The sequence below is a fragment of the Lynx rufus genome, unplaced genomic scaffold (assembly GCF_022079265.1).
Source record: "Lynx rufus isolate CCGP_SWC_20201006 ecotype Redwood Valley unplaced genomic scaffold, mLynRuf1.p SCAF_9, whole genome shotgun sequence".
Taxonomy (NCBI): Eukaryota; Metazoa; Chordata; class Mammalia; order Carnivora; family Felidae; genus Lynx; species Lynx rufus.
Window position 1 is genome coordinate 82,157,236 of NW_025814897.1, and position 20,279 is coordinate 82,177,514.

Below are 20,279 nucleotides of genomic sequence, written 5' to 3' on the forward strand. Positions count from 1 at the left end.
GGAGAGATAAAAAGTTTCCCAGACAAACAAAAATTAAAGGAGTTTGTGATCACTAAACCAGGCCTGCAAGAAAGTTTAAGGGGGACTCTCAGAGGGGAGAAAAGATGAAAAAAAATATATATATATATATAAATAAATAAATACCAAAAGCAACAAAAGATTAGAAAGGACCAGAGAATGCCACCAGAAACTCCAACTCTACAAGCATCATAATGGCAATAAATTCGTATCTTTCAGTACTCACTCTAAACGTCAATGGACTCAATGCTCCAATCAAAAGACATAGGGTAACAGAATGGATAAGAAAACAAGACCCATCTATATGCTGTTTACAAGATGCCCACTTTGACCTAAAGACACCTACAGATTGAAAATAAGGGGATGGAGAACTATCTATCATGCTAATGGTCAACAAAAGAAAGCCGGAGTAGCCATACTTATATCAGACAATATAGACTTTAAAATAAGGACTGTATCAAGAGATGCAGAAGAGCATTATATCATAATCAAGGGGTCTATAGACCAAGAAGACCTAACAATTGTAAACATGTATGCGCCAAATGTGGCAGCACCCAAATATATAAATCAATTAATCACAAACAAAGAAACTCATCAATAGTAATACCATAATAGTAGGAGATTTCAACACCCCACTCACAATAATGGACACATCATCTAGTCAAAAAATCAACAAGAAAACAATGGCTTTGAATGAGACACTGGGCCAGATGGACTTAACAGATATATTCAGAACATTTCATCCTAAAGCAGCAGAATATACATTCTTCTCCAGTGCACATGGAACGGTCTCCAGAATAGACTATATACCAGGACACAAATCATCCCTAAGTAAGTACAAAAAGATCGAGATCATATCATGCATATTTTCAGACCACAATGCTATAAAACTCGAAATCAACCACAAGAAAAAATTTGGAAAGGTAACAAATACTTGGAGACTGAAGAACATCCTACTAAAGAATGAATGGGTTAACCAAGCAGTTAAAGAAGAAATTAAAAAGTATATGGAAGTCAATGAAAATGAAAGCACCAAAACCCAAAACCTCTGGGATGCAGCAAAGGCAGTCATAAGAGGAAAGTATATAGGAATCCAGGCCTTCCTAAAGAAGGAAGAAAGATCTCAGATACACAACCTAACTTTACGCCTTAAGGAGCTGGAGAAAGAACAGCAAATAAAACCCAAAACCAGCAGAAAACAGGAAATAATAAAGATTAGAGCAGAAATTAATGCTATCAAAACAAAAAAAACAGTAGAACAGATCAATGAAACCAGAAGCTGGTTCTCTGAAAGAATTAACAAAATTGATAAACCACTAACCAAATTGATCAAGAAGAAAAAACAAAGGACCCAAATAAGTAAAATCAAGAATGGAAGAGGAGAGATCACAACCAACACAACAGAAATAAAAACAATAATAAGAGAATATTATGAGCAATTATAAGCCAATAAAATAGGCAATCTGGAAGAAATGGACAAATTCCTAGAAACACATACACTACCAAAACTGAAACAGGAAGAAACAGAAAATTTGAACAGACCCATAACCGGTAAGGAAATCAAATTAGTAATCAAAAATCTGCCAGAAAACAAGAGTCCAGGGCCAGATGGCTTTCCAGGGGATTCTACCTAACATTTAAGGAAGAATTAACACCTATTCTCTTGAAACTGTTTCAAAAAATAGAAATGGAAGGAAAACTTCCAAACTCTTTCTATGAAGCCAGCATTACCCTGATTCCAAAACCAGAGACCCGACTAAAAAGGAGAACTATAAACCAATTTCCCTGATGAACATGGATGCAAAAATCCTCAGCAAGATATTAGCCAACTGGATCCAAAAATACATTAAAAAAATTATTCACCACAACCAAGTGGGATTTATACCTGGGATGCAGGGTTGGTTCAATACCTGCAAAACAATTAACATGATTCATCACATCAGTAAAAGAAAGGACAAGAACCATATGATCCTCTCAATAGATGCAGAGAAAGCATTTGACAAAATACAACATCCTTTCTTGATAAAAAACCTCAAGAAAGTAGGGATAGAAGGAGCATACCTCAAGATCATAAAAGCCATATATGAGTGACCCAACGCCAATATCATCCTCAATGGGGAAAAACTGAGAGCTTTCCCCCTAAGGTCAGGAACAAGACGGGGATGTCTCCTCTCACCACTGTTATTCAACATAGTACTGGAAGTCTTAGCCTCATCAGTCAGACAACACAAAGAAATAAAAGGCATCCAAATAGCCCAGGAGGAGGTCAAAGTTTCACTCTTCACAGATGACATGATACTCTATATGGAAAACCCAAAAGATTCCACCAAAAAACTGCTAGAACTGATTCATGAATTTGGCAAACTTGCAGGATATAAAATCAATACACAGAAATTGGTTGCATTCCTATACACCAACAATGAAGTGACAGAAAGAGAAATCAAGGAATTGATCCCATTTACAATTGCACCAAAACCCATAAAATACCTAGGAATAAGTCTAATCAAAGAGGTGAAAAATCTATATGCTGAAAACTATAGAAAGCTTATGAAAGAAATTGAAGAAGACACAAAGAAATGGAAAAAGATTCCATGCTCCTGGATAGGAAGAACAAATATTGTTAAAATGTTGATACTACCCAAAGCAGTCTGCATATTCAACGTGATCCCTATCAAAGTAACACCAGCATTTTTCACAGAACTAGAACAAATAATCCTAAAATTTCTATGGAACCAGAAAAGGCCCCAAATAGCCAAAGAAATCCTGAAAAAGAAAACCAAAGCAGGAGGCATCACAATCCCAGACTTCAAGCTATACTACAAAGCTGTAATCATCAACACAGTATGGTACTGGCACAAGAACAGACACTCAGATCAACGGAATAGAATAGAGAACTCAAAAATGGACCCACAAACATATGGGCAACTAATCTTTGACAAAGCAGGAAAGAATATCCAATGGAATAAAGACAGTCTCTTCAGCAAGTGGTGCTGGGAAAACTGGACAGCAACATGCAGAAGAATGAACGTGGACCACTTTCTTACACTATACACAAAAATAAACTCAAAATGAATGAAAGACCTAAATGTAAGACAGGAAGCCATCAAAATCCTTGAGAAGAAAGCAGACACAAACCTCTTTGACCTTGGCTGCAGCAAATTCTTACTCAATACATCTCTGGAGTCAAGGGAAACAAAAGCAAAAATGAACTATTGGGACCTCATCAAAATAAAAAGCTTCTGCACAGCGAAGGAAACAATCAGCAAAACTAAAAGGCAACTGACAGAATGGGGGAAGATATTTGCAAATGACATATCGGATAAAGGGTTAGTATCCAAAATCTACAAAGAACTTCTCAAACTCAACACCCAAAAAACAAATCATCCAGTGAAGAAATGGGCAAAAGACATGAATAGACACTTCTCCAGAGAATACATCCAGATGGCCAACTGACACATGAAAGAGTGCTCAACATCACTCATCATCAGGGAAATATAAACCAAAACCACAATGAGATATCACCTTACACCTGTCAGAATGGCTAACTTTAATAACTCAGGCAACAACAGATGTTGGCAAGGATGTGGAGAAAGAGGATCTCTTTTGCACTGCTGGTGGGAATGAAAACTGGTGCAGCCACTCTGGAAAACAGTATGGAGGTTCCTCAAAAAACTAAAAATAGAACTACCCTACGACCCAGCAATTGCACTACTAGGCATTTATCCAAGGGATACAGGTGTGCTGTTTCGAAGGGACACATGCACCCCCATGTTTACAGCAGCACTATCAACAATAGCCAAAGTATGGAAAGAGCCCAAATGTCCATCGATGAATGAATGGATAAAGAAGATGTGGTGTATATATATACAATGGAGTATTACTCGGCAATCAAAAAGAATGAAATCTTGCCATTTGCAACTATGTGGATGGAACTGGAGGGTATTATGCTAAGTGAAATTAGTCAGTCAGAGAAAGACAAAAATCATATGACTTCACTCATATGAGGACTTTAAGAGACAAAACAGATGAACATAAGGGAAGGGAAACAAAAATAACAGAAAAACAGGGAGGGGGACATAAGAGACTCATAAATATGGAGAACAAACTGAGGGTTGCTGGAAGGGTTGTGGGGGAGGGATGGGCCAAATGGGTAAGGGGCATTAAGGAATCTACTGAAATCATTGCTTCACTATATACTAACTAATTTGGATGTAAATTTTAAAAAATAAAAAATAAAGTTATATTAAAAAAAAAGACCAAAAGTAAATTGGGATAAAGCCCTTATTTTAAATAAATTCCAGGTACTAAGAACTATGTTTAAATACTCTTCTACCAAATGACAAGTTATCATGTTAAAATGGAAAAATAACAAAATATACAATATTTATAAAAGTAAACAAAAACCCCCAAATCTCTGAATTTTCATGTATGAACTTCAGGAGCAGCATGTTTTTTTTTTTTTATATTAAAAGAACTTTAGAGTTATAAAAACAAAACAAAAAGAAAATACAGTATCAAGAGTTTCCATATAACTTTCACCCATCATTCCTTTAGATATAACTCTGGTATATTTACACAACCATTTATAAACATTTGTATAATTATGGTACATGTATCAAAAATAAGAAATTAACACTGGTACAATACTATTAACCACACTGTGGGTTTTATTCAGGTTTCTGTTCCAGGGTCCAATCCACGGTACCTCGCTGCATTTGGTTTCTTTCCTTGGGTTCAACCTGTGATGGTTTTTCAGTCTTTCCTTCTCTTTTGTAACTTTGTTTTGAAGAGTAGTGATTAACTTTCCCGTAGCACAGCTCTCCATTCAGACTCGTCTGGTGTTCTCTCATGATTATACAGACGTTCTGGGTCGGAGGGAAGAATTCCACGGAGGTGACACTGCAGTTCCAGTAACATCAGACCAGGGAGTCCATATCAACCAGTAAGATTAACCGTGATCACTTGGTTCAGGTGACTTCAGCCAGATTTCTCTATATTCTCTTCCCTAGAAGTGAGACACTAAGTACAGCCCACAGTCATGGGAAGAGGAATTAGTCTCCACCTCCTGGAGGGGAGAATATCAAAACATTTAAAACTATATGAAAACCACTACAGCAGGGAATGACTCTTTGGAGGGGAGATAGTTTGAAACTAGGCTGATATTCAGGTTTTTCTTAAAGTTTCCTTGGCTGACTTTGGCAATCATCAGGGGATCTTGCCTGCAGCATTTACCACTATGGTGTTCTATTGGTGATTTCTGTTGATTTCTATTTCCCTCATTCCTTGTGGATAAGATTTGTCCCTCCCCAGTGTGCACACTTCTTTATTTACTTATTTATTCAGTCTCAACGGACATGAATCTATGGATATTTATTTTATTTTTTAGATAATCCAATGATTGTCATTTGTTACTCAAGTTGTTACAGCTTTGGCCATCAGCAGCTCCTTCTGGTTGGCCCGTGTCCTTCTGATATGCCCTCATCTCCTCCTCACCCCCTTACTTTCTAATACTATAAGATACTCCAGGCTTATCTTGTGTCTTTCCTGCCCAGTCCTAAAAACCAGCAGCCATTTCTCCAAAGAGTCCTGGTTCCTTTTACTGAAGACTAGCATTAAGAAAACAAGATCTTGGGTGTGCTGGTTGCTACTGGGTGCCATTGCTTCTCAACCCTCCCAAGGAACAGAGCATATGTGCATCATAGTAACCACTGTAAACACATATATCTATATTTATATCTGTACTGACCTTTTCGTATGGGAAACCCTAACCCCTACCCCAGCCGGCAGATTTGTCACTTTTTTTCTCTAACAGTAAATAACCTGCCACCTGATTCTTAACCATCTAAAATATATTTACTTATTTTTTTCAACCCTAGCAAATGTGGAAAATGGTGTCAGAGTTGCTGAACTGTACCCCCTGAGAGAAACAAATTCACCAGTGCTTTTGTACAGTTCTTTTTGCCTTTATCCTTACAGAATCTAGGCAAAACACAATTTCCCTGAGTTATTTGGGTCAACTCCTTTCTTTCCCACACCCTTCAGGGAGACTATGCCCTATATTTATAATATAGTTAGATTCATTTGTCACAGTCTGCATTCCATTCTGAATTCCCTTGACATCTGGGCTGTTTTGTGTTTTGCAGGCAGTAAAGGCTATGGTATACAACTCTATAAGTTTTGTAATCCAATAACACAGGACCAGATAGCTCAGAGCTATCACCCTAAAAATCTCATTGTGCAGCAGGGGCAGCATTTTTAATTCTTTATCCAGATTCATACCCCCTTAAAAATCAAACACACAAGTAACTAAAATAATCATTGCTAAACTAATATTTTTTCACACTCACATTTTTACTTTTTTTTTTTACCCAAAGCTCACGTTTCACTTTATTTTTAATTTTTTTTAATGTTTATTTATTTTTGAGAGAAAGAGAGAGTGCGGGTAGGGTGGGCAGAGAGAGAAGGAGACACAGAATCTGAAGCAGGCTCTAGGCTCTGAGCTGTCAGCACAGAGTCCGACACAGGGTCCAAACTCATGAGCCATGAGATGATTACCTGAGCCGAAGTTGGACACTTAACCAACTGAGCCACCCAGGTGCCCTCATGTTCCACTTTAAGAAATTGCTATTTTTTTTTACATTTATTTGTATTTTGAGAGAGAGACAGACAGACAGAGTGCAAGTTGCAAGAGGGGCAGAGGGAGAGGGAGACAGAATCCAAAGCAGGCTCCAGGCTCAGAGCTGTCAGCACAGAACCCTATGTGAGGCCCGAAGCCACAAGCTGTGAGATCATGACCCCAGCCAAAGTCAGACACTCAACTGACCGAGCCTTCCAGGTGCCCCAGAAATCGCCATTATTTATCAAACTCTAAAATTCTCTCTTGAAGAGAAATCCAGTTCCCATTACTAACAACATGCATGGATCAAAGTACATGTTGTATCCCAGGGCGGTTTCCCAACATGTCCACTCTCCATCTAGTTATTGTAAAAACATTCCTAAGAAAATCAGGAAGACAGAATAACTTAACAAGATAAATCACAAATTTAGTATTTTTAAGAATTGTCCAATGCTTTGAATTTTCCATGCCACTGCAATTCTATTGGGCTGAGATTGACAAAGTTTGACTCTAACTCTGCTCCCTTTCTCATAAAAATTTAAACACCCGTTTTTCTATTTTCACAAACCAGAATGTTTTCATTGCCTCTCTAAATTCTATAATTTGAAGAAGGAATAAATGAGGGTGAGTCATTTAAAAGACATGGAAGGCAGAAGCCAGACAGGTGGACATGAGGTATGTCATGGTTGCTGGTTAAAATTCGGAAGGAGGCCTTTTCAGAAGCTGAGTCACAGAGAAGCATGGTGGCTAGCGAGTCTAACTGAGTGACGTGGTTGGTCAACAGACAGGAATCTAGGAAAATGTTCAATCTGCAGATTGGGCAGTCCTGGAAGCACCTAGGGGTACATCTAGTTAGTCTAGTGCTGAGTAAAGCACTACAGAGAATTTCCAAGGCCTCTACAGGTTTAGTCCACCTAAGATTTGAGCAGGAAGAAATAGTTCTTAATCTTCAAGTAGATCACCTGTCCTCATTATTCAAGCAAGCCTTGGCACTGACAGGAGAACAATGTGTGCTAATGTGGGGGTCAATGTAGAAGCTTCACTAGGGATGGTTTCGGGTGGGTAGTAGAATGAAGTATGAGCAATTATATGTGAAAATGTGTGCATATGCACCTACATGCATTTTTCTGAGGACAGAGTCAATAGGTTTTTTTACGATTGCAAAAAGTTTCTGAGTCCCCAAAGAAGGGCAAGAACTACTTGGGTTTAGGTTCTGGTTGGAGAGGTTGGGGTCCCGTAAATTTGTCCAGTCTGATTTCTTGGAGGTTCATATTCTTCCTCAGTGGATCTGCTTCCTAGGAGCAGGCATCGCATCCGAAAGGAACTTTATGGGACCACTGCCTTCTGAGCCTCTTGGGCTACTGTCCCCATAGTCACCCCCTGTTTCTTAAAACACTCCTTTCTCTGTTTTTTTATAACGGTACACTGGTTCTCCTTCTGCAAATCTTCTGTCTCCTGAACTGGTATCTCTTAATCATTTCATGTTTTCTGAAGGCAGGTTTTGTGTAATGTGTCTGTCTGTCCTTTGTCTTCTGTCTAAACTCTTTCCCTTGGAGGCTTCATCTACCCTTTTCTGTTAATTTCTCCAGCATATTCTAGAATTTTTTATTCCCAAAATATGTTGGGATATTTCCATTTGGGTAAATAGCACCCTCCTCAAATTTACTAAACGTGATATAAACAAAACTTTAGTGATTGAACAAAATTGCATTTAGAAGCCCCTTCCAATATTGATATTTTATGACTCTAGCTTCTGGTAATCACAATGTTCTGCTACAAATTACTTGAGTTCAAAGTATTAAAAAGTGTTATCAAAGTATTATAAAAATTGCAATTCAGTGGAGCCAAGATGGCGGAACAGCATGAAAGTTTTTTTGTGTCTCTCATCCATGAAATATAGCCAGATCAACACTAAACCATCCTGCACACCTAGAAAACTGATTTGAGGATTAACACAACAATCTACACAACCTGAACCACAGAACTCAGCAGGTACACGGCACAGACAGGTGAACTGGAGGAGAGAGAAGCCACGGAGGGCAGGGAACCGTTTTTGCTTGCGGAGAGAGGACAGAGATGGGGGGAGAGTACAGGAAAAGCACCCCCCCCAAAGCAGCTGGAGAGAAAGTGGAAAAGTGGAAACAGCCACATGGACTGAACTAAAAATGGAGAAAGGAGAGGGTTTAAATTCGATGAAGACTATAAACAGGGGGAGTACAGGTCTGCAACTCCGTAGCTCAATACCTGGTGGTGCTCTGGTGAGAAGGGCGAATCCCCAGGAGCAGAGTGAAGTCCCGGAGTCTTCGAGCCATACAGAGAGAGGCAGTTCCCCTGCTGGAAGAACATCTGGTAGAGGCTGTGTGGGTCCCCCAAAGGCAAAGGCACCAGTGGACCTGGGAGAACAGCCACATTTGCTGGTGCTAGAACAAGGTTGTTGCGGGTGAAGCCTGGTGCCAGTTGCGTGTTGTGATTTGCCATAATCCCTGAAATGCTGCTGCTGCATAATCACGTGAACTTTTTCTGGGGCGGGCTGGCACCCAGCCACAATCTCTGGGCATCAGTACAGTCCCACGGATGTTCCTTGGTGTGGCTGGCACCCGGCCATTGCTCCATGAGACCCTCCCACAGAGGGGCAGAACAGGTCAAATCCACAGTCCTTCAGAAGTAAGGGGTCTGGAAAAACAGCCGCATCTGAGATAGAACTAAGGAGGGAGGTGCTGCCTGGGGCTTGGTCACAACAGTGTAAAAGCGGGGAGTGGATGGAAGCTGAAGACAAAGGACGGGTGCGCGATTGCTGACTGGGAACAGAGTTCTGATAGTAGAGACTGGGTAGCTGGATGGCGCCATTTTCACCGCTCCCTGGCATGTGCACATACACCTAAAAGCGCCACAACAATCCATCCCAGGAAGCTAAGCAGCGCCATCTAGTGGATAATGGAGCCATTGCACTAAGCCCCGCCAAACTGGGCCAACCTCACTCTTCAGGAACACAAGTCTCTCTGCCTGCTTGGTTTACAGACTATAAAGCGCTTCATAGTTTGACTTCTAGGGAAAAACGAAGTAATTTCAATCTTATTTCAGTCTGTTCGCTGATCCATCTACTCAATTTTCTTTTCTTTTTTCTCTTTTTTGTTTCTTTTCTTTTTCTTGAATACAGAAAGAGAAAAAATTATTTTATTTTCAATTTTTTTAATTTTTTTAAAAATTTATTTTGGATACAGAGAGAGACAGAGCATGAGCAGGGGAGAAGCAGAGAGAGAGAGGGAGACATAGAACCCGAGGCAGGGTCCAGGCTCTGAGCTGTCAACACAGAGCCAGATGTGGGGCTCGAACTCACGGACTGCAAGATCATGACCTGAGCAGAGGTCAGATGCTTAATTGACTGAGCCACCCAGGCACCCCTTCAATGTTTATTAAAAATATGTTTCTCGGGGCGCCTGGGTGGCGCAGTCGGTTAAGCGTCCGACTTCAGCCAGGTCACGATCTCGCGGTCCGTGAGTTCGAGCCCCGCGTCAGGCTCTGGGCTGATGGCTCAGAGCCTGGAGCCTGTTTCTGATTCTGTGTCTCCCTCTCTCTCTGCCCCTCCCCCGTTCATGCTCTGTCTCTCTCTGTCCCAAAAATAAATAAACGTTTAAAAAAAATTTTTTTTAAATATGTTTCTTTAATTTTTTTCTACATTTTTTACTTTTGTGTAAATTTTTTCAAATTCTATTTTACTTCCATCATTTCATTATATTCTATTTCAGTGTATTCAGTTTTTCGAATTTTCAAACGATTTTTTCTTTCTTTTTCCCCCCTTTTTTCTCTATCAAGCCCCTTTCAACACCCAGAGCAAACACACCTAGGATCTAGCATCATTGACTTGATTTTTTTTGTGGGTGTATTGTTTTTAATGTTTTAATTTTAATTGTTTAATTTTATTTTTTTTAACCTCATTAATTCCTTTTCTCCCTTCAAAATGACAAAATGAAGGAATTCACCTCAAAAGAAAGATCAGGAAGAAGCGACAGCCAGGGACTTAACCAACACAGACACAAGCAAGATGTCTGAACCAGAATTTAGAATCACGATAATAAGAATACTAGCTGGAGTCAAAAATAGATTAGAATCCCTTTCTGCAGATATAAAAGAAGTAAAAGCTAGTCTGGATGAAATAAAAAATGCTATAACTGAGCTGCAATCTCAATGGATGCCATGGAGGCAAGAATGGATGAGGCAGAGCAGAGAATCAGTGATATAGAGAATAAACTTATGAAGAATAATGAAGCAGGAAGAAAGAGGGAGACTAAGGCAAAAGAGCAGGATTTAAGAATTAGAGAAATCAGTGACTCATTAAAAAGGAACAACATCAGAATCATACGGTCCCAGAAGATGAAGAGAGAGAGAAAAAGGGGTAGAAGGGTTATGTGAACAATCATAGTGGAAAACTTTCCTAACCTGGGGAAAGACACAGACATCAAAATCCAGGAAGCACAGAGGACTCCCGTTAGATTCAACAAAAACTGACCATCAACAAGGCATATCATAGTCAAATTCACAAAAAACTCAGGCAAGGAAAGAATCCTGAAAGCAGCAAGGGAAAGAAAGTCCTTAACCTACAAGGTAAGACAGGTCAGGTTTGCAGCAGACCTATCCACAGAAACTTGGCAGTCCAGAAAGGAGTGGCAGGATATATTCAATGTGCTGAAACAGAAAAATATGCAGCCAAGAATTCTTTATCCAGCTAGGCTTGTCATTCAAAATAGGAGAGATTAAGTGTTTCCCAAACAAACAAAAATTAAAGGAGCTCGTGACCACTAAATCAGCCCTGTAACAAATATTAAGGGGGACTCTCTGAGGGGAGAAAAGATGAAAATACATACATACATACACACATACATACGTACATACATAAATACCAACAGCAACAAAGACTAGAAAAGACCAGAGAACACCACCAGAAACTCCAACTCTACAAGCAACATAATGACAATAAATTCATATCTTTCAGTACTCACTCTAAATGTCAATGGACTAAATGCTCCAATCAAAAGACATAGGGTAACAGAATGAATAAGAAAACAAGATCCATGTATATGTTGTTTACAAAAGACCCACTTTAGACCTAAAGACACCTTCAGATTGAAAGTAAGGAGATGGGGAAGCATCTATCATGCTAATGGTTGACAAAAGAAAGCCGGAGTAGCCATACTTATATCAGGCAATCTAAACTTTAAAATAAAGACTGAATCAAGAGATGAAAGAGGGCATTATATCATAATTAAGGGGTCTATCCACCAAGAAGACCTAACAATTGTAAATATTTATGTTCCAGATGTGAAAGCACCCAAATATATAAATCAATTAATCACAAACATAAATTCATTGATAATAATACCATAGTAGTAGAGGACTTCAACACCCCACTCACAGCAATGGACAGATAATCTAATCAGAAAATCAACAAGGAAACAATGGCTTTGAATGACACACTGGACCAGATGGAATTAACAGATATATTCAGAACATTTCATCCTAAAGCAGCAGAATATACATTCTTCTCCAGTGTACATGGAACATTCTCTAGAATAGATCACATGCTGGGAAACAAATCAGCTCTAAGTAAGTACAAAAAGATCGAGATCATACCATGCATATTTTCAGACCACAACGCTATGAAACTCAAAATCAACCACAAGAAAAATTTGGAAAGGTAACAAATACTTGGAGACTAAAGAATATCCTACTAAAGAATGTATGGGCCAGCCAAGAAGTTAAAGAGGAAATTAAAAAGTACATGGAAGCCAATGAAAATGTTAACACCAAAACCCAAAACCTCTGGGACGCAGCAAAGGCAGTCATAAGAGGAAAGTATATAGCAATTTAGGCCTTCCTAAAGATGGAAGAAAGGTCTCAGATACACAACCTAACCTTACACCTTAAAGAGCTGGAAAAAGAACAGCAAATAAAACCCAAAACCAGCAGAAGACAGGAAATAACAAAGATTAGAGCAGAAATTAATGCTATCAAAACCAAAAAAACCAGTAGAACATGTCAATGAAACCAGAAGCTGGTTCTCTGAAAGAATTAACAAAATTGAAAAATCACTAGCCACTTGATCAAAAAGAAAAAGGAAAGGACCCAAATAAGTAAAATCAAGAATGGAAGAGGAGAGATCACAACCAACACAGCAGAAATAAAAACAATAATAAGAGAATATTATGAGCAATTATATGTCAATAAAATGGGCAATCTGGAAGAAATGGACAAATTCCTAGAAATATATACACTATCAAAACTGAAACAGGAAGAAATAGAAAATTTGAACAGACCTATAACCTAAGTAAAGAAATCAAATTAGTTATCAAAAATCTCCCAAAAAACAAGAGTCCAGGGCCAGATGGCTTTCCAGGGGAGTTCTACCCAACATTTAAGGCAGAATTAACACCTATTGTCTTGGATCTGTTCCAAAAAATAGAAATGGAAGGAAAACTTCCAAACTCTTTCTATGAAGCCAACATTACCTTGATTCCAAAACCAGATGAATGCTGCACTAAAAAGGAGAACTATAGACCAATTTCCCTGATGAACATGGATGCAAAAATCCTCAACAAGATATTAGCCAACCAGATCCAACAATACATTAAAAAAATTATTCACCACAACCAAGTGGGATTTATATCTGGGATGCAAGGCTGGTTCAATATCTGTAAAACAATCAATGTGACCCATCACATCAATAAAAGAAAGGACAAGAACCATATCATCCTCTCAATAGATGCAGAGAAAGCATTTGACAAAATACAACATCCTTTCTTGATAAAAAACCTCAAGAAAGTAGGGATAGAAGGAGCATACCTTGAGATCATAAAAGCCATATACAAGTGATCCAACGCTAATATCATCCTCAATGGGGAAAAACTGAGAGCTTTTCCCCTAAGGTCAGGAACAAGACAGGGATGTCTACTTTCGCCACTATTATCTAAAATACTATTGGAAGTCTTAGCCTCATCAATCAGACAACACAAAGAAATAAAAGGCATCCAAATAGCCCAGGAGGAGGTCAAAGTTTCACTCTTCACAGATGACATGATACTCTATATGGAAAACCCAAAAGATTCCACCAAAAAACTGCTAGAACTGATTCATGAATTTGGCAAACTTGCAGGATATAAAATCAATGCACAGAAATCGGTTGCATTCCTATACACCAACAATGAAGTGACAGAAAGAGAAATCAAGGAATTGATCCCATTTACAATTGCACCAAAACTATAAAATACCTAGGAATAAATCTAATCAAAGAGGTGAAAAATCTATACGCTGAAAACTATAGAAAGCTTATGAAAGAAATTGAAGAAGACACAAAGAAATGGAAAAAAGATTCCATGCTCCTGGATAGGAAAAACAAATACTGTTAAAATGTTGATACTACCCAAAGCAATCTGCATATTCAACGCGATCCCTATCAAACTAACACCAGTATTCTTCACGGAGCTAGAACAAACAATCCTAAAATTTGTTTGGAACCAGAAAAGACCCCGAATAGCCAAAGCAATCCTGAAAAAAAAAAAAAAAAAAAAAAAAGGAGGCATCACAATCCTGGACTTCAAGTTGTATTACAAAACTGTAATCATTAAGACAGTATGGTACTGGCAGAAGAACAGACACTCAGATCAATGGAACAGAATAGAGAACCCAGAAATGGACCCACAAACGTATGGCCAACTAATCTTTGACAAAGAGGAAAGAATATCCAATGGAATAAAGACAGTCTTTTCAGCAAGTGGTGCTGGGAAAACTGGACAGCGACATGCAGAAGAATGAACCTGTACCACTTTTGTACACCATACACACAAATAAACTCAAAGTGGATGAAAGACCTCAATGTAAGACAGGAAGCTATCAAAATCCTCGAGGAGAAAGCAGGCAAAAACCTCTTTGATCTTGGCTGCAGCAACTTCTTACTCAACAAGTCTCCAGAGTCAAGGGAAACAAAAGCAAAAATGAACTATTGGGACCTCATCAAGGTAAAAAGTTTCTGCACAGCGAAGGAAACAATCAGCAAAACTAAAAGGCAACTGACAGAATGGGGGAAGATATTTGCAAATGACATATCGGATAAAGGGTTAGTATCCAAAATCTACAAAGAACTTCTCAAACTCAACACCCAAAAAACAAATCATCCAGTGAAGAAATGGGCAAAAGACATGAATAGACACTTCTCCAAAGAATACATCCAGATGGCCAACTGTCACATGAAAGAGTGCTCAACATCACTCATCATCAGGGAAATACAAATCAAAACCACAATGAGATGTCACCTCACACCCGTCAGAATGGCTAACTTTAACAACTCAGGCAACAACAGATGTTGGCAAGGATGCGGAGAAAGAGGATCTCTTTTGCACTGCTGGTGGGAATGAAAACTGGTGCAGCCACTCTGGAAAACAGTATGGAGGTTCCTCAAAAAATTAAAAATAGAAATTCCCTATGACCATGTAATTGCACTACTAGGTATTTATCCAAAGGATACAGGTATGCTGTTTCAAAGGGGGCACATGCACCCCCATGTTTACAGCAGCACTATCAACAATAGCCAAAGTATGGAAAGAGCCCAAATGTCCATCGATGGATGAATGGATAAAGAACATGTGGTATATACATATATATATATATATATATATATATATATACACAATGGAGTATTACTCAGCAGTCAAAAAGAATGAAATCTTGCTGTTTGCAACTATGTGGATGGAACTAGAGGGTATTACGCTAAGTGAAATTAGTCAGAGAAAGACAAATATCATATGACTTCACACATATGAGGACTTTGGGACACAGAACAGATGAACACAAGGGAAGGGAAGGAAAAATAGTATAAGAACCGGGAGGGGGACAGAACATAAGAAACTCTTAAACATGGAGAACAGAGGGTTACTGGAGGGGTTGTGGGTGGAGGGATGGGCTAAATGGGTAAGCGACATTAAGGAATCTACTCCTGAAATCATTGTTGCACTATATGCTAACTAACTTGGATGTAAATTAAAAAAAAAAAAAAAAAGAGTGCACTTATGTGGTGATCCCTGAGTAATGTATAGAATTGCTGAATCACTGTATTGTATACCCGAAACCAATATAACACTGTACATTAATTATACTGGCATTAAAAAAATAAAAATTATTTTTAAAAAGAAAAAAATTACAATTCTAGAAAAAGAGAATGGTGAATATGGATCCCTTAAAACAGGTATTGCTAGTACAACATTGCAAAATTAATAAAACAAGTACACAGGATCTTTGATAATGAAAGAAGTGTCAGTCCCAACCTGGCTGGAGTAGTGAGTCAGAAAAGGCTTTGCAGAGGTGACCACAGGGTTGATTTAATGGTTGGTTTCAAAATGTCAAGTTAGTTTAAGGGAAAGCACTACAGAAAAAGGTTAAAGAGGAGGCATTCCAGAAAGAAAGAACAGAAATAAGCAAAAGGCATAAAAGATGGGAACAACATCATTTATACCAGGAACTTTCAGAAGTTGGGAGCCTAAGTAGTAAAAGTAACAAGGCAGATGATGAGATCATGGAGATAGGGCAGATAAAAAAGGTGGTCCTGTATTCCACATAAGGTTTAATCCCTTTGGCTGGAGAGCACACATCAGAATGAGGGAAGGGGGAAAGAAGAAAAAGGGGGTGGAGGAGAAAATTGTTTTGCAAGTTGCACAAGCTGTGGGTCTTTCTCCAATATTCAGATGCTCCTCCCCCAGGGTTGAAAATCGCCATGTATAAGACTCGCTGAGGATGTGTGTTATGCTGGTGGATGCCGTGGGGGCAGGGGGAAGAAAGGGTTGGGAAGCAATGCTTTAGATGTGGGGGTGGGGGGCTGTGGGAGAGCTGGAAGCAGAGTAGTTACATAATTAGATTTGCATTTCTGGGAGGTCAGTGGGTTTCTGTGGACAGAATAAATATGAGAGGGAAAAGATTATAAGCACAGTGACCAAAGAGGGAGCTGCTCAGTCATCCAAATGAGAAAGGACTAGGGCCATGGTAGTAGGGATGGAGAGAAGTCAGATTTGAAAATATTGAAGAAACTGGTTTCCAAATTTGTCTGGAGTCATTTGGGAAGGTTCAAAAAAATAAATAAATAAAGCTGTGATTTAATTGATCTGGATGTGGCCTGGCCTTTGGAATTTTTTAAAGATCTCCAGATGGTTCTAATGTGCAGACACATGGAGGGAATCACAGAGTTAGGGAGTGAAATCAGCAGAACTCAGTTGCTGATTGGCTGGAGTTGAAAATGTGGAAGAAGGATGTCAAGGATTGACGAAGCCTGGGTTTCTAGCACTGGATAATACCATCAGGTGTACCTCAGTGAGGCATCGCATGTTCCTTTTCAATCATTTTGTGACACTAATACTTGAGGAAAACATTAACTATGTAGGTCATGAGACCTTGTAACACAGGTGATGGAAGTGCCTGGAAGTTTGGAGGCCATGGAAATGACCTGTCAGATTCACTGTCAGAAGCATAATTGACCAAGGGCCCCAGATGCTATGCTCTGAATCCACCCCTGTGTTCGAGCCAATACCACTCTTCCCACATGCTGTTCCCATCCAGGGACTGAGCACAGATCCATAGCTATAAGATGCGGACTTCTTTGATGGGCAGCTTGGGTTGGGAGCCTCATCGGCCATGCTGAATTTTTCTTAGAACTTCACTGCAACTAAGGCCCTTTCTAGCAGCCTTTCTTCCCTCCCTCTCTCCTCCACATGCATCAGACCTACATCATGGTCTGATGGTTCTCCTGACTTTTCTGGCTCCCTCCCCATTTCCCTTACAAGCTACTACTCAACCAATCTCTTGCATGACTTATCCTGTCTTGGTGCCTGTTGCTCAGAGGATCCAAACTAACATAACACAGCTTGAACTTTTTTTAGGTTAATTTTTCTATTTGATTTGTATGAAATATGGGAGCAACTCTCCATAATTTCAGCCAAAGATAACTTAAATGAGCCTCCAAGAAGCATATTAGCAAAGCTTCAAATTGAAAGCCAAAATATGCCTGAATGCCCTTCATCACATTCATGTGGAAGATTTCTGCACAGTCGTAACAAAGAAACCCATTACGTTAAAAGCTCCCATAAAGCATACACCTATCTGAAAATGCTACTGCAACTTTCAATGGCCAAATGTTCTATGAAAAGATTACAAATTGGCATCACGATGAAGAAAACATGCCAGTAGCATGAGTAATTCTCCTTAACAAGTCATGATACTTGTTGGAAAATGTGCATCCTCATATATCTACTGCCAGGAGATAAAATGCTACTTCCATCATCAAAAAAGACACAAAATGATAAATAAAGCATCTTCTATGTGTCACACATGATGCCGGGTCCTTTACATGGTATGTTAATCTTTGCAACTATCTTCTGGAGAATGTATTATTGAGTCAATTTTTTTAGAATACACTGAGGCTTGGAGAGGTGGAGACTTGTCTGGTTCCCACAGTGTAGGTAGCAGAGCACATATTCAAACTCAGCCAGACTACTGTTCCCGAGCCAGGCTGCCTCCTGGCAGAAGCTGGGCACGGACCAGAGGAAGCATTCCTGAAGTCAGTCGTTTTTATGTCACACTCTAAGAAGGAGATGATGTTGCCCTCACCATCCCTACTAGGTATAAGCAGTCCTCATCCTACAAATGCAGAAATGAACCACACAGAATAACAGAAACAGTGCAGAAAGGGGCCTTCACGATCATCTAGGCTAATGTCTTCACTGGACAGGTAAATTAGTGAGACTTCCCTCTATTTTACTGAGAGACAAACATCTTTAAAAATTTGCCTTATAGATTTACCTATGTGGGCACTTTGCATCTCAGCCCACACCAACAAAGCAAAGCCCCGGGCTGAGGGAGGTGGGAGTCATAGACTGGGAGGTGCTGGGCAGTTTTGGTAAATTTATTCAAACTAAAGTTGAAAACATTCCACTCCCATGCCACCAAAGAGAAACCAAGATTGCTTCCATCTCCCTATGGCTCTCAGGTGGTTCCCAGGACCATGAAGCTGGTGGGAAGGGAGAGGCTCCCCTTTTTTCCAAGTTCTGTGCTAGTTCCATCAGCCTAGAGCACATGAATGAGAAGGGGAAAGGAGGAGGCTCTGTGGTTTCTGGGAAAGAAAAGCACAGTGTTCCTGGCCAACTTCTTTCTCTCACACATAAGGTACAACTTTCTCTCTATTGACAGATAATTGAATATTTTCCCTTCTCGAGTGTTCCTACCGCCTTCCAATTTTAAAAGGAATTTCAAGATACCACTGCCCTTTCTGAAAAATTTTTTTTCTCTCAGGCAGACTGCCATTATCAACAGTAGGTAAATATTCACTGCAAAGTAACTTTGTGTGTTTTATTTTTTGTCAAGCCAACATATGAATTTAATTTGGAATACTAATGGGCACAGTAAACACTTGAATATTATTTGCTCTGTTTTCTTTTTTCAATAAAGAAAAATTAGTTTTTAGTTTAAGTCATAAAGTGTAATTTGCTGGTGCAATGTAAACTACTCCATACTTTGTCCTTCATCTGGGTCCTGGACATCACACTAAGCAAGTCTGTGAGAGGCCAACCTTTGAATTGCTAATTAGATCACCAGTGATTTATTTTTTAAGTAAATAGCCCCATCTGTATTACTTCAGAACCTGAAGCCACAGATGGTCTATTTTTAACCATCAAACTTCAAGGTTTACTTTCCTGTGGAATATTAAGGATTTTTTCTGTAGAAATGACTAAGATTTTCGAGATTTCCCTTGTAACTTTGTAGAGTGTGTTAATGTATACAAGCCATCTGAAAGGTTCTTTGGTGTTCAAAAGCTGTCACATTACCAATCCTTGGTCTCTAAAAAAGTTGCCCGTGGAACCATCCCTGTTCTAAGCCTATTCCTTCCTCTCCAGCCTCCAAAGTAATTAAATGCTAAGTTTCACTTATTCAGGTACTCAAAACTGGGTCCTAGCTTAATCACTTCTACTTGGAAGCGTTTCCCCATCCCCCCACAAAGTTAGCTTCCTCCTGATGTGCCCCCACAGCTCATGCTTTAAGATAGGCCCTGGTCCTGGTTTAACGCCCTGTCTTGGCTAGAATGGAAGCTCTAACAGGTCCATATCAGGTCAGTCTTGTTGACCACTCTAATCGCAGAATCAAGCACTGTGCTAGACAGTCAATAAGTATGAGTGGAATAATCAAGAGAAGGCTTCATTCACCAGTCTGAACTCTTCGTAGCACTTAACATTATGCAAAACGTCTCTGCTCCCTTCCCTAAAATTCCTTCCCCAGTGGGAGCACTCTCCTCTCATCCCCTTCCACCTTTCCCTTTGCTCTTCCGGTGCCTTCTTTCCTTCTTCCTTATCTTTCTAGCAGTTCCCTACATTCTGGCCTAGTGCATCTTCTCCCTGCCAGCATGCGGTGGGCACTTGACAAATATGTGTCGAATGAATCAAAGGATGCCATGCTTCAAACTCCCCTGGGGAAGTGTTACCCATCTCCATAGCTTCAATAATTATGTTAAACCAAGGAGGTCTAAAAATCTATCCCTAAACTGAATTCCTCACCTGGGCAACAAACCTGTGTCTCCACAAGCACCCGTATGTCAATCTGCTCACAACTAAAGTTGGGATTT